Source organism: Rhagoletis zephyria, unplaced genomic scaffold (genome assembly GCF_001687245.7).
Source record: "Rhagoletis zephyria isolate East Lansing unplaced genomic scaffold, Rhagoletis_zephyria_1.1 Rzeph_scaffold_00069, whole genome shotgun sequence".
Lineage (NCBI taxonomy): Eukaryota > Metazoa > Arthropoda > Insecta > Diptera > Tephritidae > Rhagoletis > Rhagoletis zephyria.
This window is the reverse complement of record NW_016157153.1, coordinates 588,609-604,598: the sequence shown is the minus strand read 5'-3', so window position 1 is coordinate 604,598 and position 15,990 is coordinate 588,609. Positions and strand designations below refer to the sequence as shown.

General features: G+C 36.4%; 1 long non-coding RNA gene across 1 annotated transcript; it reads right to left on the bottom strand.

The window, feature by feature from the left end:
• Positions 1-399: 399 nt before the first annotated feature.
• LOC108371552 (uncharacterized) lies at positions 400-7,244 on the bottom strand. Its single transcript, XR_001848765.1, has 3 exons — positions 7,110-7,244; positions 3,503-3,505; positions 400-413 (listed from the first exon to the last, which is right to left on the bottom strand). It is a non-coding gene; the product is annotated as an uncharacterized LOC108371552 (long non-coding RNA).
• Positions 7,245-15,990: the final 8,746 nt, after the last annotated feature.

The window sequence follows — 15,990 nt, the reverse complement described above, 5'->3', positions numbered from 1 at the left end:
TTTCAATAAATATTTAAAAGCATGAGCGGCTATGGTTATCGGCTTTCTTACATATATGTACATATACAGATTAAATTACATTTTAAGGACAATTCAATGCTTATAAAATAATCAAATTGATTGAACTATTAAATACAATTTCTTAAGTTCAAACTAGGGCTGTGCGGTTTATTGATTACTCAAAATTTTAATTAATCATAAAGTAAATAACTCAGTTATTCGATTAATTAGAAATTATGATTACTCAAAAGTTCAGTTACTCGAGTAATCAAGATTTTTGATTAACCAAAAAAAAAATATTTGAGTAATTTGCTTTATGATTAATCATCATTTCGAGTAAAATTAGTAATCAACATTTCAACTCTTTACCTATGTATAAAGTAGTGTTCTTTGATACTTTGGAAACGACGTTTCTGTTTTCAAAAATTAAAACGAAACATTTTTTTCATATACAAAATGTAAAAAAGAAAATAAAAATTTTCCAAAGCAAACTCTTTTAACGAGCAAAATTATTATTTTTTGAGTAATCATATTTCAAGTAACTCGATTAATCATCATTTTGAGTAATCCAAATCTTGATTGCTCGAGTAATTGATTAACCGAATAATTGATTAACCAACTTGCCCGAGTAATCGAATAATCGCACAGCCCTAGTTCAAACTGCTAATAAAATTATGATGAATATTTACATGATGGTCACGAGGGTTGCTAAGTATAAACCAAGGGGATGAGTTATTAAATCGTAGGTTTCAGTTAGGTTTGGACACTGTGAAACGATATGGGGAATGGTTAGAGGGGCGCTGTTGCAGAATTGACATATGGGCTGCGTTTCTTGTTTTAAAATGTAAAGATGAGTGGCAGTTCTGTGGCCTAGACGAATTCTTGTATATATTCTGTTTTGTTTCGTTGTGGTTGTTGTTGGAAGCCTTAGAGGAGTTCCACTGGGGTTTATCTGTTTGTAATTGTGGTTGTAGTTGGCCCAGTCGACAGAAATTAAATGATTGAGTCTATTGTGAGCGTTTCTGGTAATCATTGCTTTTGAAGATGTAGCGAAGCTAAAGAGTGGAAACAGGTGTAGAGATTTTGCGGCTCTGTCTGCGTTTTCGTTACCTCTGATATTAGCATGGCAAGGAACCAACATGAATTTTGTCGCCAAGGATTTAGCTATGAGGTCATATTTTATGTCTAATATAGTTTCGTGCCCATTGGCCATGTTTTGGACTTCAAACACTGATTTACTATCAGTGCAGATAATGTATTTTTCGTTGAAGTTGTGACAGAATTTCAAAGTGAATAAAATCGCTTCTGCTTCTGCGTGAAAAATTGATTCTAGCCAAATCAGCAAACCGTGGGATACTATGTTGTTTTCATCATCAACTTCGGCGAGCGAGACGTAATCCTTGGATTTATATGCGTCCATGTATAGAAACTTCCAATTTTCGTTCCTGAAAGACTGTGCCACTGCAAGGAAGTGTTGCACATATGCTTCTGAAGTCGTTTCTTTTTTCTTTCGCTTAGTCAGATCTTTTACAAATTTTCCATTTTTTGTCCACATTATAGATAGGTTCTTACAAATTAAATGGCCTATGTTCCTGGCTGAAAAGCTACTTCAGAAGGAGATATTAGTCTTTACGTTTTTATTAGCCACAATAGTTTTTTCGAGATTATTTTCTCTATTGTGGCAACGTTCGTACTGTGCGGTCGCTTAAACATTCGTTTGAAAGAATTTCTAAAGTTATTTTGTTTATGTAAGTGCTAAGGCACTCCGCACATTACGCGCCTAATCATAGTAGAGTAATCGTTTTGTCATGTCAAAACGAATGCATTACGACTCGACTTCTGCACACTTGGGCGCCCTGCGTAAGCCCTGCTGGCGCACACATTACACATTTTCTGGCCGGTCTTTCTCACTAATACACTTCCGCGAACATTTCTGCAATAAAATATTGCATAAACGTTTATGGCTTAATACAGTTGGCACGAGTTTTAGCACAAAATCATTAATTTTCAATTATTTCCTACTGAAATGGCATTTTTCAATAGAACATCGCTGTATTGTGCCAATCCTTTGACTATAAAAAAAATTTACCATTTGTTTATTTTGTACTAATAGCTCAATTTAAAAATGTACTAATCTGTACAAATGTACCAATCGAGTGACACTGAATTAAAAATTTATGCAATTTAAAAAAAATTCAACAAATTTTCGTTAAAATTTCGAATGTTTTAATAAGATTCTGAGTACGCAGTTGTAGTAGAATAAAGTACAAGTTTCAAATGGCTAAAAACTGCGATTAATTTTTTGGAATTTTTAAAAAACCTCGAAATTTGTACGAAAGTTTGTTGATTCTTTTTTAATACTGCACAAATTTGGAAACTTGGATTTACACGGGTTTTGTTAAAGAATGAACTATATTTTTATAAAAAAAAAATAACTAAAATTAAATAACAACGAAAATAATACGTTAAAACTTGGCAAAAAGTGGTTCGGCTATAATTTTTTGACCACAGTATGTAGTTTTGAATATCTTTAATTGGACATGCACATTGTACATAAAGGAAGTACACAACAAAATTAAAAAATGTTTGCCTGTTTTCAAAGCTGATTTTGCCTTTTTTTAAGTTTTTAGTTTAGGGGGGGGGGGGTCAGAACACCTACAACCCCCCCTAAATACGGCCTTGATCGGTTGAGTAGTTAAAGCGTGAAAGCGTAACAAATAAACAAACTCACTTTTGGATTTATAATATTAGTAAGGAAAAATAATAATTAACATTAAACAAACAAAATAAAAATAGCCAAAACTTACATATCGTCGTTTAAAGTACAAAACCGCGTATCGTCATTCTACAAAACCGCGTGACTGACATTTGCTGCCAATAATTGGATTTGCTCACACAAGCTCTTGGCTCAATCCTTATCCATTCGTTCTGAAATATACTAGCCAGAAATGCGATTGCTTTATAAAAAAGAGAACCATTTTGAAATATGAGTGTTTTTACGCTCTAGAAAATAATTTCTACAACTTCACATACGCGGTTTTGCATTTTGCTGATACGCGTTTTTGCATTTTGTTGATACGCGGTTTTGTACTTTAAACGACGATATAAAACCATACCCCTAGTTTGCTAAAGGAAGAAAACTTGGGTATGTTTAACTCTCGTATCTATACTTTCTTTCGCAGTATAATACTTCTTTTTTTGGATTCCAAAAATGGATACTGCGGTTTTTTCCAAAATACTGCATTTATGTTTTTTTGCCGCCTAAATTTTTTAATACACAGTGTTCTCGGAAACACGTTTTAAAAATGCATATACAATGTATAAATATGTACTATTATGTAGAAAAATTGGGACACGACATCTTGACCATTTTTGATCATTTTCCTTTTGGTTGTTCAATGTTTAATAATTTTTTATTAAAATCTAGTTAACTGTATAATACTTAACACCATCTAATCCACATCACAAACTTTGTAGAGAAATTAAAAAAAATCATAACAACAAACTTTGTATTCATAATTTTTAGAAAAATTCCAAGTACAGTATATTTTGCTTTGCTGCCTTTATGCTTAAGTGCACATTTAAGATACCTACCCTAAAATGCGTACTAGCGGCATTATTTTTAACATTTATAAGGAAACTCCTCCGATAGATGCATTCAACATACCTGCACATTGGCGATACCTGCCTTAAAAATTGTGCAACTATTATTAACTATCAAAGAAAGTATTAGGTTTACCTGCACTGGCCCTACAATTACCTAATTTTACAAGCTTTTATTTATTTTTCTCATCTCGCAGAACAACGAAAATGGCTATCAATTAATGTAGTTATATAGATAATTAGATACCATTCGGTAAAAATTTCGCTTGCAGTAATTTCTACGTGGTAAGTGCTCCTCCATTAATTGGTTTCATAGGGATTCGGATACCTTCCTCATTGAAGTAGTAAAGAAAATTCGCTTAAGTAAGTGCTTTTTTCGGTTAAGTGCACAAGTTTTTCGTGCAAAGAAGGATGGACAGCTAAGCAAAATATACTGTATGCAGTTTTGTAGCTTATTAAGGTGCAAGCTTCAATAGGCTAAAAATTCGCGTTGATTTTTGGTTATTTTTTTTGCCGACAGTGTACTATTTTCTTCCATACAAAAGTCCAATATAGTAACTTTATATGGACGAAAATTAGTGACACCGCACAGTGGGGCAAAAAACGTTGCTGTGGACTAATCAATTTTGAGCGCCCAACTATGAACCGATTTCAATTGTTTTTTTAAATAAAATACAATTAAATTTCGCGTGGATCTATCCGTGGTGATTTTTTAAAAGAGCTCTGTTTTTTTATTTATTTATGTTGAAAAATTAAAGAAAAAACAATTTTTCGTGTAAGTGCTTCCACTCTTTTGGAAAATACTTGAAATTAATTTCAAATGGAAATCATTTAAAAAATTATTCCTAAACATTTCTTCATAGGATACGTTTAATTAAAAAATGTATTTCATTTGTTATCTTTACTAATATATATTTTGAAAGCCGGTTTTTTTCTGTACGAAAAACTTGAGAAAAGCTGTACCGATATTTTTGAAATTTTGGGCATCGACTCCAGACTATCCAAGGATGATAATAGATGAATATATTAGTAAAGATAACAAATTAAGTACATTTTTTAATTAAATGTGTCCTATGGCATAATTTACGAATAATTTTTTAAATAATTACAGACATTTGAAATTAATTTCAAGTGTTTTCCCAAAAATGGAAGCATTGAAATCGGTTCATATTTAGGCTCTCAAAATTGATTTGTCCACTGCAACCTTTTTTGCCCCACTGTGCGCCGTCAGCAAAAAAAAATTAAATTCAAAAATCAACGATATTTTGTAGACACATCAAACCAGAATATTGTTGTGCAACTTTTTTGAATTTTTCTAATTTTTGGGCAGAGTGAGAAATTTGGATTTATATAGCTTTTGTTAGACACATAATTTTTTATTATTGTCATTTTTATTATTATAAATAAATTTTCAATAAATATTTAAAAGCATGAGCGGCTATGGTTATCGGCTTTCTTACATATATGTACATATACAGATTAAATTACATTTTAAGGACAATTCAATGCTTATAAAATAATCAAATTGATTGAACTATTAAATACAATTTCTTAAGTTCAAACTAGGGCTGTGCGGTTTATTGATTACTCAAAATTTTAATTAATCATAAAGTAAATAACTCAGTTATTCGATTAATTAGAAATTATGATTACTCAAAAGTTCAGTTACTCGAGTAATCAAGATTTTTGATTAACCAAAAAAAAAATATTTGAGTAATTTGCTTTATGATTAATCATCATTTCGAGTAAAATTAGTAATCAACATTTCAACTCTTTACCTATGTATAAAGTAGTGTTCTTTGATACTTTGGAAACGACGTTTCTGTTTTCAAAAATTAAAACGAAAAATTTTTTTCATATACAAAATGTAAAAAAGAAAATAAAAATTTTCCAAAGCAAACTCTTTTAACGAGCAAAATTATTTTTTTTTGAGTAATCATATTTCAAGTAACTCGATTAATCATCATTTTGAGTAATCCAAATCTTGATTGCTCGAGTAATTGATTAACCGAATAATTGATTAACCAACTTGCCCGAGTAATCGAATAATCGCACAGCCCTAGTTCAAACTGCTAATAAAATTATGATGAATATTTACATGATGGTCACGAGGGTTGCTAAGTATAAACCAAGGGGATGAGTTATTAAAGCGTAGGTTTCAGTTAGGTTTGGACACTGTGAAACGATATGGGGAATGGTTAGAGGGGCGCTGTTGCAGAATTGACATATGGGCTGCGTTTCTTGTTTTAAAATGTAAAGATGAGTGGCAGTTCTGTGGCCTAGACGAATTCTTGTATATATTCTGTTTTGTTTCGTTGTGGTTGTTGTTGGAAGCCTTAGAGGAGTTCCACTGGGGTTTATCTGTTTGTAATTGTGGTTGTAGTTGGCCCAGTCGACAGAAATTAAATGATTGAGTCTATTGTGAGCGTTTCTGGTAATCATTGCTTTTGAAGATGTAGCGAAGCTAAAGAGTGGAAACAGGTGTAGAGATTTTGCGGCTCTGTCTGCGTTTTCGTTACCTCTGATATTAGCATGGCAAGGAACCAACATGAATTTTGTCGCCAAGGATTTAGCTATGAGGTCATATTTTATGTCTAATATAGTTTCGTGCCCATTGGCCATGTTTTGGACTTCAAACACTGATTTACTATCAGTGCAGATAATGTATTTTTCGTTGAAGTTGTGACAGAATTTCAAAGTGAATAAAATCGCTTCTGCTTCTGCGTGAAAAATTGATTCTAGCCAAATCAGCAAACCGTGGGATACTATGTTGTTTTCATCATCAACTTCGGCGAGCGAGACGTAATCCTTGGATTTATATGCGTCCATGTATAGAAACTTCCAATTTTCGTTCCTGAAAGACTGTGCCACTGCAAGGAAGTGTTGCACATATGCTTCTGAAGTCGTTTCTTTTTTCTTTCGCTTAGTCAGATCTTTTACAAATTTTCCATTTTTTGTCCACATTATAGATAGGTTCTTACAAATTAAATGGCCTATGTTCCTGGCTGAAAAGCTACTTCAGAAGGAGATATTAGTCTTTACGTTTTTATTAGCCACAATAGTTTTTTCGAGATTATTTTCTCTATTGTGGCAACGTTCGTACTGTGCGGTCGCTTAAACATTCGTTTGAAAGAATTTCTAAAGTTATTTTGTTTATGTAAGTGCTAAGGCACTCCGCACATTACGCGCCTAATCATAGTAGAGTAATCGTTTTGTCATGTCAAAACGAATGCATTACGACTCGACTTCTGCACACTTGGGCGCCCTGCGTAAGCCCTGCTGGCGCACACATTACACATTTTCTGGCCGGTCTTTCTCACTAATACACTTCCGCGAACATTTCTGCAATAAAATATTGCATAAACGTTTATGGCTTAATACAGTTGGCACGAGTTTTAGCACAAAATCATTAATTTTCAATTATTTCCTACTGAAATGACAAATAATTTTTATTTCGGGCTCAAAAAAGTAAACAAATGCCGATATCAAAACGGCAAGCGCCTTACAATGTTGGGCGCTTCGATTCATGAAGTTTTTTTGATTAGGCGAAAACATGATTATGAATCGTAATATACAGAGCTTCATTGAAATACATGTGTTCGGTATAAAAGCTTCATACTTTAGTACGCCGGAACGATTACACTACTATGACTAGCCGTTTAATGTGCGGAGTGCCTAAGTCTGTTCAGCCTTTTCCAAGTTGGATAGGGAAGCAAGCGAATGAGTCTGGTGGTAAACGAGGACAAGACGAAGTATCTCCTGTCATCAAACAAACAGTCAGCACATTCGCGCCTTGGCACCCACGTCACTGTTGACAGTTACAATTTCGAGAAAGTAGAGAATTTCGTTTACTTGGGAACCAGCATTAACACCGATAATAATGTCAGCATTGAAATCCAACGTAGAATCACTCTTGCCAACAAGTGCTACTTTGGACTGAGTAGGCAATTCAGGAGTAAAGTCCTCTCTCGACGTACGAAAACCACGCTCTATAAGTCACTCATCATGCCCGTGCTGGTATATGGCGCAGAAGCATGGACAATGACAACATCCGATGAGGCGGCTCTTGGAGTGTTTGAGAGAAAGATTTTGCGGAAGATTTACGGGCCTTTACGCGTATACAACTCGGAACCCTCTGGTGGTAGCAGAGGAAGAGGGAGGCCCCCTGCGATGGAAAGATCAGGTGGAGAAGGACTTGACTTCACTTGGCGTTTCCAATTGGCGTCAGTTGGTACAGAGAAGAAACGACTGGCGTGCTTTGCTGAACTCGGCCGAAATCGGTTGGGCGGTTACAGCGCCAAAAAAGAAGAAGAAAAAGCGCTAAGCAGTTCTAATTTGCGTAATTTATAATGGAAAAAGCTCTTTGAAGCCAAGCTCCAAGAAATTGTTGTGTTTTAGACATAAAGTGCGTGGATTAAAAATTAACATTCTTGTCATTCCTTGTGCATATTTGCCTTTTTTAGTGCATAATTGTTGTTTTGCGTGAGAGTGCATTTTCCCATATTCCGCGCTTTATCGTACATTTTGCTTATCATCGATGAAATAATTTTCCTGCAAACAGCTTGCTTTTATGCTTTCAAACTGTTTGGCTCAGTGGCTTTAAAACTGTTAAGTTCAGCACGGTTTCTAACCATTGAACTCAACTAACTAATTACATAAGCTTTTCAAGTTCCACTTACTGCGTGTCTTGAAAGATTTTCTTACAATACCTAGACTTCTGTATCTCTCAAACGCTCATATTTGCTACAATCGTACGAAAAGCGTACAATGTGAGTTTTTCTACATAAAAATTGTTACTACTTCGCGCTGCAATGTATTCATCCTACTGTTTTGAAAAATGCAACATTAAAAACGACTTAGAGCGTTTCGTTGCGTGTTGGTTGTGTGATGACTTAGCTCACATAAAATGTGCTGGTCTCCATGGTAGGGTGGCCGATATCATAACCGATATTCATTGGTCTTGCCCTAAGTGCAGATCAACCGAAGTTGACCTTTGTAAAATATTTACGAGCGCCAGGAGTGGCTTCCAGGAGTTGGGTAAGGAGCTAAAACTTCTAAACGAAAAGTTTACGCGATGTGGAGATGCATTTAAAGACTTTAAGTGCATTGAATCTTCATTCTATCCATCACCAAAGCTTAAACAAGCTTCAAAAAAAGCGGAAGAATGGAGGAGACATCATTGTTCCTAATCCCATTGCTTTAGACATTGACACTCTGCCAATTGATTCATTGCCTACTATAAGGAATTAATAAGTTTTAATTCTCCGTGTGTTGAGTTATCTCAAGCTGCAAAAACGAAAGCTGCGTCTGAACTTACATCTCAAAGTGGACCATCTCCGGTGCTCACATAATTGATCTTAGTTCCCGCGAATAAATCTGTGTTTGTTTCGCGCTTTTCTAGTGAAACTTCGGTAGAAGATGTTAAGTCTTATATAACATCAACACATAGCTATTAGAAAATTTAATTTTTCATACGAAAGAAGCATATCTTCATTTAAAATTGATATTTCCGCCGACCATTTTCAAAACATTGTTGATTTTTCATTCTGGCCAAATGGTGCTTTAGTTCGAGAGTTTGAGTTTAAACCTCGAGCTCGGAATGAAAATACTGCTCAAATTCCCTCCTCATGATCAAAAAACTTAAAAGTTATTATTTCTTCAATATTTATTACCAAAATGTTAGAGGTCTAAATACAAAGTTAACCGAGCTGTAATTAAAGTTTTTGATTTAAATTATGAAATATTGGTTTTTACTAAAACTTGGCTAAAACCGAATGTGTTTAATACTGAAATATTGTGTAATAAGTATTGAATATTTAGAAATGATCGCTTGGATAGAAAAGGCGGGGGTGTTTTAATAGCTGTTCAGACTGACTTTTCCTCTGAAAAAGTTGAGTTCACTGGTTCGGATGATGTATTCCTCTGCGTTAGAATACGGTGCCCCTCAAGTAGTGTTTTTCTTGTTGCAATTTATATTCCACCAAACTCTAACCCTTCGGTTTGCTTTAAACATTCTTCATTATTGCTCTCTTTATTTGCCATGGCCTAGCCCTCGGATTCGATTGTTGTGTTGGGTGATTTCAATCTAGCGTGTGTTTCCTGGTATTCGGTGGATGGAATTCTGATGCCAAATTCATCTCGGGATGTGCTCAACCAATTTCTTAACGAACTTTCCGATCTTGGTCTATATCAGATTAATTCAGTTATCAACAACTTAGGTAAATGTCTTGATTTAGCGTTTATTGATGATACTGATAAAAGCACTATAATACGCGGCGATCCTTTAGTTATACCTACAGACCCTTATCACCCACTACTTGAGTTGTCTTTGGCGCCCTCCTACGATTCGTGTTATTGTCCTGAAACTAGAATGCTGAAAGCTCGGCGATATTCTTTCAAATACGCTAACTACGACAAGCCTAATATAGCTATATCTGAAATAATCTGGCCTGAGTACGATAGGGATGTAGAGAACAGTGCCTTACTTCAGTAAACTCATTCCTCTAGTTAAAGAAAATACCGGACCTCGCAACTCGTTGTGGCTTAACTCGGAGCTAAAGCATTTAAAAAATCAAAAAACTAAATAATTTAAGCTTTATAAAAAATCAGGCCTGTCTTCTCACTACGTCGCGTATTCCATCCTTCGTCACAAATACAATGCGTTAAACAGAAAATGTTACAGGAATTACATTAATAAAATTCGCATTAACATCGTTTCTAATCCCAAGTCATTTTATCATTCTTCTAACTCAAAACGTAAAATAAATGTGTTTCCCCCAACACTGAAATTTGATGATTTTATTTCTAGTGATGATAATATGATTGCTGATATGTTTGCTAATTACTTCGAATCGAACTATTCTGTCGAGCCAAATGAAAAAACTTCTAGCTATCCTTTTCCACTCCCACAGTTTGACCACATCCGTATTCCTTCAATCTCTGCTGACAATGTTCTCCTTCATTTGAGGAGTATAAAAAATTCTTTTCTACTTAAGTNAATACCGGACCTCGCAACTCGTTGTGGCTTAACTCGGAGCTAAAGCATTTAAAAAATCAAAAAACTAAATAATTTAAGCTTTATAAAAAATCAGGCCTGTCTTCTCACTACGTCGCGTACTCCATCCTTCGTCACAAATACAATGCGTTAAACAGAAAATGTTACAGGAATTACATTAATAAAATTCGCATTAACATCGTTTCTAATCCCAAGTCATTTTATCATTCTTCTAACTCAAAACGTAAAATAAATGTGTTTCCCCCAACACTGAAATTTGATGATTTTATTTCTAGTGATGATAATATGATTGCTGATATGTTTGCTAATTACTTCGAATCGAACTATTCTGTCGAGCCAAATGAAAAAACTTCTAGCTATCCTTTTCCACTCCCACAGTTTGACCACATCCGTATTCCTTCAATCTCTGCTGACAATGTTCTCCTTCATTTGAGGAGTTTAAAAAATTCTTTTCTACTTAAGTGGTCCGGATGGTATTCCCTCCTGTGTCCTAATAAGTTGTGCTGATTATCTTTATGAGCCATTAAAAAACATCTTCAACGCTTCTCTAAAGCAGGGAGTTTTCCACTCTTTGTTGAAGGAGTCGTATATCGCTTTGTAAAAATGGAAGCAGGTCGAATATTGCGAATTATAGGGGAATCCCTAAGCTGTGTGCCATTCCTAAGGTATTTGAAGAAATCGTTACGGAAGAACTATCTTATTCCATAACGCCTGTTATCGATGTATCACAATACGGCTATTGTAAAGGTAAATCAACTGTATCAAACCTTCCTGAATTCACTTCAAATGTGAACAATGGTTTCAAAAGTAACTATCAAACTGACGTCATTTACACTGATTTTAGCAAGGCATTTGATAAAGTATCTGATTCAACTCTAATATACAAACTTGATAAAATTGGTGTCCCTCCAATCCTGCTGCGCTGGCTTTCTTCTTATTTCATTGGCAGGAAAAAAATTTCATCTCGGGTAATTCATGTGACGTCAGGTGTACCTCAAGGTAGCCAGCTTGGCCCCCTTCAGTTTCTTTTATTCATTAACGATCTTCCAAATATTTTGAAGTGACGTTAAGTTATTTAAGTTCATTGGTGCTCCGGGAGACAGGGTACAATTACAGGCGGACCTTAGTAACATGTTTAAATGGTGCGAAGTAAATTCTATGTCACTCAACTTGAAAAAGTGTAAATTTATGTGTTTCTCTAGAAGACCCTTTCAATCATATAGCTACCGCATTTGTGAACATAGTGTTGATCAGCTAACTAATTTCATCGATCTAGGCGTAACCATGGACCCTAAGTTTGAATTCAAGTCCCATGTAAACTCTTGTGTTAATAGAGCCAAGGGCATCTTGTCTTTCATCAAACGTTGGGCTAAAGAATTCAGAGATCCTTATGTCGCTAAAGCTCTCTTCACCTCCCTATGGAACCCTAGATATCAAACGAATTCTGACAGACTCGAGTCGGTACAGAAACAATTCTTATTATTCGCATTAAACAATTTGCCTTATGATTCGACATTAAATCTCCCGCCATACAAAGGCCGCTTAAAACCATAAATTTGCCAACGCTTCACAGCCGTAGAGAGATGCTCGGGGCTTTGTTCATGATTAAGTTCTTAAACGGGATGGTCAATAGCCCCTTTCTACTTAACCAGATCACGTTTTGTATTCCTTATAGACCTTCTACACATTACAAGCCCATTAAGCTAACTATTTGTAGAACAAATTTTGAAATGCATGCTGCTTTTCGTTGCCTATGCCAGGACTTTAATAAGCATTACGACTATTTTACCACCTTCGACTCACTTTTTACCATTAAGAAAACCTTACTTGAGATTTTGAATAAATAACAAGTAAACCCTTACATTGCACCTTATCGTTCAGCTGGTGAACTATATTTCTGTTCAGTTTATGAGGTAAACGTGGTCGACTTGCATACTTTCCCGACTGCGCCACGTTTGTGTTGAGCATTTGTAAATCAAACTTCCTATGATGCTTTACGGTGTTTGTGCCAAGATGTTAACAAACGTTATGATTGCTTCGACATACCTGAATCGCTTTTTTGTAACTAAATAAATTAATATCTTTAACCGGGAACGAAAAATTACACAATATCTATGACTGCTTAGTACAATTGTAATCGGGTTCGTATATTTTCGCGACCGCGCAAGACAATACGAGCATGGATCGGAAACCCGGATTTTCCGACCATGATCAACAGCTTGTGCACGGCGCGGAGCGGAAACTAGAGCTTTCCGCCTGCCACACATTCAAAGTAATGACTGCGGGAACATGGATCGGGAACCCGGCTTTTCCGACCATGATCAACAGCTTGTGCACGGCGCGGAGCGGAAACTAGAGCTTTCCGCCTGCCACACATTCAAAGTAATGACTGCGGGAACATGGATCGGGAACCCGGCTTTTCCGACCATGATCAACAGCTTGTGCACGGCGCGGAGCGGAAACTAGAGCTTTCCGCCTGCCACACATTCAAAGTAATGACTGCGGGAACATGGATCGGGAACCCGGCTTTTCCGACCATGATCAGCAGCTTGTCCATAGCGCGGAGCGGAAACTAGAGTTTTCCGCCTGCAACACATTCAAAGTAATGACTTCGGGAACATGGATCGGAAACTCGGCCTTTCCGACTGTGGGACCTCCACTTGTTTTACAATCTTTAATTTCAGAATACTTTTGTAAAAGTTTTTTAATTTGTCTATTTTTGAAAAACTTTCATTCACATTTTTTCCCTGGTTTGGAACGCAATAAAATTATTTTTTAAAAGATATAAGTTTTTACTATTCTCTTAGTAAGCAACAATTGGTGACCCCGATTTTTGAAAATGCCGTTGGTTACTCGTGAAGAAAATGCTGGAAACAACAACCAGCCGGCAACAGCTGCATCCGGTGCACATCCCTTGCTGACGATGCCTACAACGTCCAGCGGAATACCATCGTATTTTTCGGGAACTTCAATGGAGAGTAGCATGTTGCCTGGAGAAATTTTTTCGGCACGCATCCCGAAGCTGCCACCTTTCTGGCGTGAAGAGCCAGAAATCTGGTTTTTACAAATTGAATCCAGTTTCAATTTTACTGGCATAAGCCAAGATTCAACAAAATTTGAATATCTGCTGAGCCATCTTGATCCGTCGATTCTTTACGTAGTGAAAGATATCGTCAAGAGTCCTCCAGCACAAGGACGTTATGGAGCGATGAAAACAAGTATCATTCAACATTTTACAGAATCCGAGGAGAGTCAGCTGAAGCAGCTGTTAAACAACTTAGAGTTGGGTGACCAAAAGCCTTCGCATCTTATGCACCGCATGAAGTCTTTGGCAGGATCTAAAGTCAGTGATAATGTTTTGAGAATGGTATGTTTGGAAAGGCTTTCGGAAAAAGTCAAGTGTATCCTCGCGGTCACAGAAGCTACTCAATTGGACAAATTATCGAACTTGGCAGATACAATTTTTGAACAATTTTCTCCTACTTCGATGTCCATTGCTGAATTGGGTAAAAAAAATGTGCGATCCGTTTCGCCTCGTCCTGTCGCATCTTCTCTTTCCGTATTACCCGATTTATCATCAAAATTAGACTCAATCATTTCGAAGATAGAAGCGATCGAAAACCGATCCCGCGCTTCTCATCGCGTTAATTCATCCAGACATCGTTCATCACAATCTCGTTCAAAATCACGAAACCGCAAAGATTCAGGGCTATGCTGGTATCACTGGCGTTTTGCTGAGAAGGCAACAAAGTGTTACAGCCGTGCGCTTTCAAAAATTCAAAAAACTAATTCCGCTCTCGTCAGAAGTTTCGACCACTCATGACGACGGTAATTCGGTCGATCATTCATCACTGAGCGTAAGACGAAAGTAAAATTTTTGATTGACTCAGAGCTGAACTTTCAGTTTTTCCATGCAAGTCTTCAAAACAATCCAGTAAACTCGTTCTTTACGCTACTAACACTCGTATCCCTACCNTACTTATGATCGGGAATTGCTTGCAATCTACTCCGCAGTAAAATACTTTCGCTATTTCTTGGAAGGACGACAATTTCAAATTTTCACCGATCACAAGCCTTTGGTTTACGCATTTCAGCAAAATTTAAATAAAGCATCTCGACGTTAGNGTGCTGATTTTTTGCCATATTTTCACCTGTTACCAGACCTGAGAAGGAAAATACTCGTTGATGGTTTAACGTTTTTAAACACACCTGCTAGTTTTTTGAAGCTGCATCAAAGCTATATCAGGAGAAAGTAAATTTCATAAACTTTTTAAAGAATATCCTGAATTGTATTCTGCTCAAACGTTTTATACCGAATGCAAGCATCAAGTCGTCCATCATATCACAGTTTCTGGTAGCCCTGTAAAGGCTCGCCCAAGAAGATTAAATCCGAAAAAACTTCCTATAGCTAAAGCCGGCTTTCAATATCTTTTGGACAACGGAATCATTCGCCCAAGCAGCAGTAATTGGGCTAACCCACTGCACATGGTACCAAAAGCCGATGGCACTTGGAGACCATGCGGTGATTACCGAGCACTAAATAAAATTACTGTGTCGGATAAGTATCCGATACCGTAACTGAGTGACTTTACTATGAAAATGGCGGGTGCTACAATATTTTCAAAATTTGATCTTATGAAAGCGTATTACCAAATCCCCGTAAATCCTGAAGATATCCCTAAAACCGCAGTTATAACACCTTTCGGTCTGTTCGAGTTTGTGAGAATGCCCTTTGGGTTATGTAATGCGGCTCAGACCTTCCAGCGTTTCATGGACGAAGTTGTCAGAGGTCTTGATTTTGTTGTTGTTTATCTTGATGATGTTTTGGTTTTTTCGTCCGATTCTGATCAGCACTGGAAGCACATCAGGCAACTATTCGATCGATTTAAAACGTATGGCATAGTTGTCAACGCTGGAAAATGTGAACTGGGAGTATCAGAACTTAACTTTTTGGGACACAAAATTAGCGCTTCTGGTATTGGTCCAATGCAAAAGAAAGTAAGCGCATAATTATACATAACCTTCAACAATCAAGGATTTAAGAACATTTTTAGCTTTGGTTAATTTTTATCGAAAATTTCTACCTAATGGAGCAAAATCTCAAGTACCTTTAAATAATTTGTTGATTGGGGCAAAGAAGAATGACATGCGACCTCTACCAGATGCCGTCCTTGCACTTAAAGTGGATGCTAGCAACTTTGGCATGGGGGCGTCGCAAGAGCAATACGCTAATGGTGACTGGCAACATCTAGGATTTTATTCTAAAAAGCTTGCCCACGCTCAAGTAAATTATAGTACTTATGATCGGGAATTGCTTGCAATCTACTCGGCAGTAAAATACTTTCGCTATTTCTTGGAAGGACGACAATTTC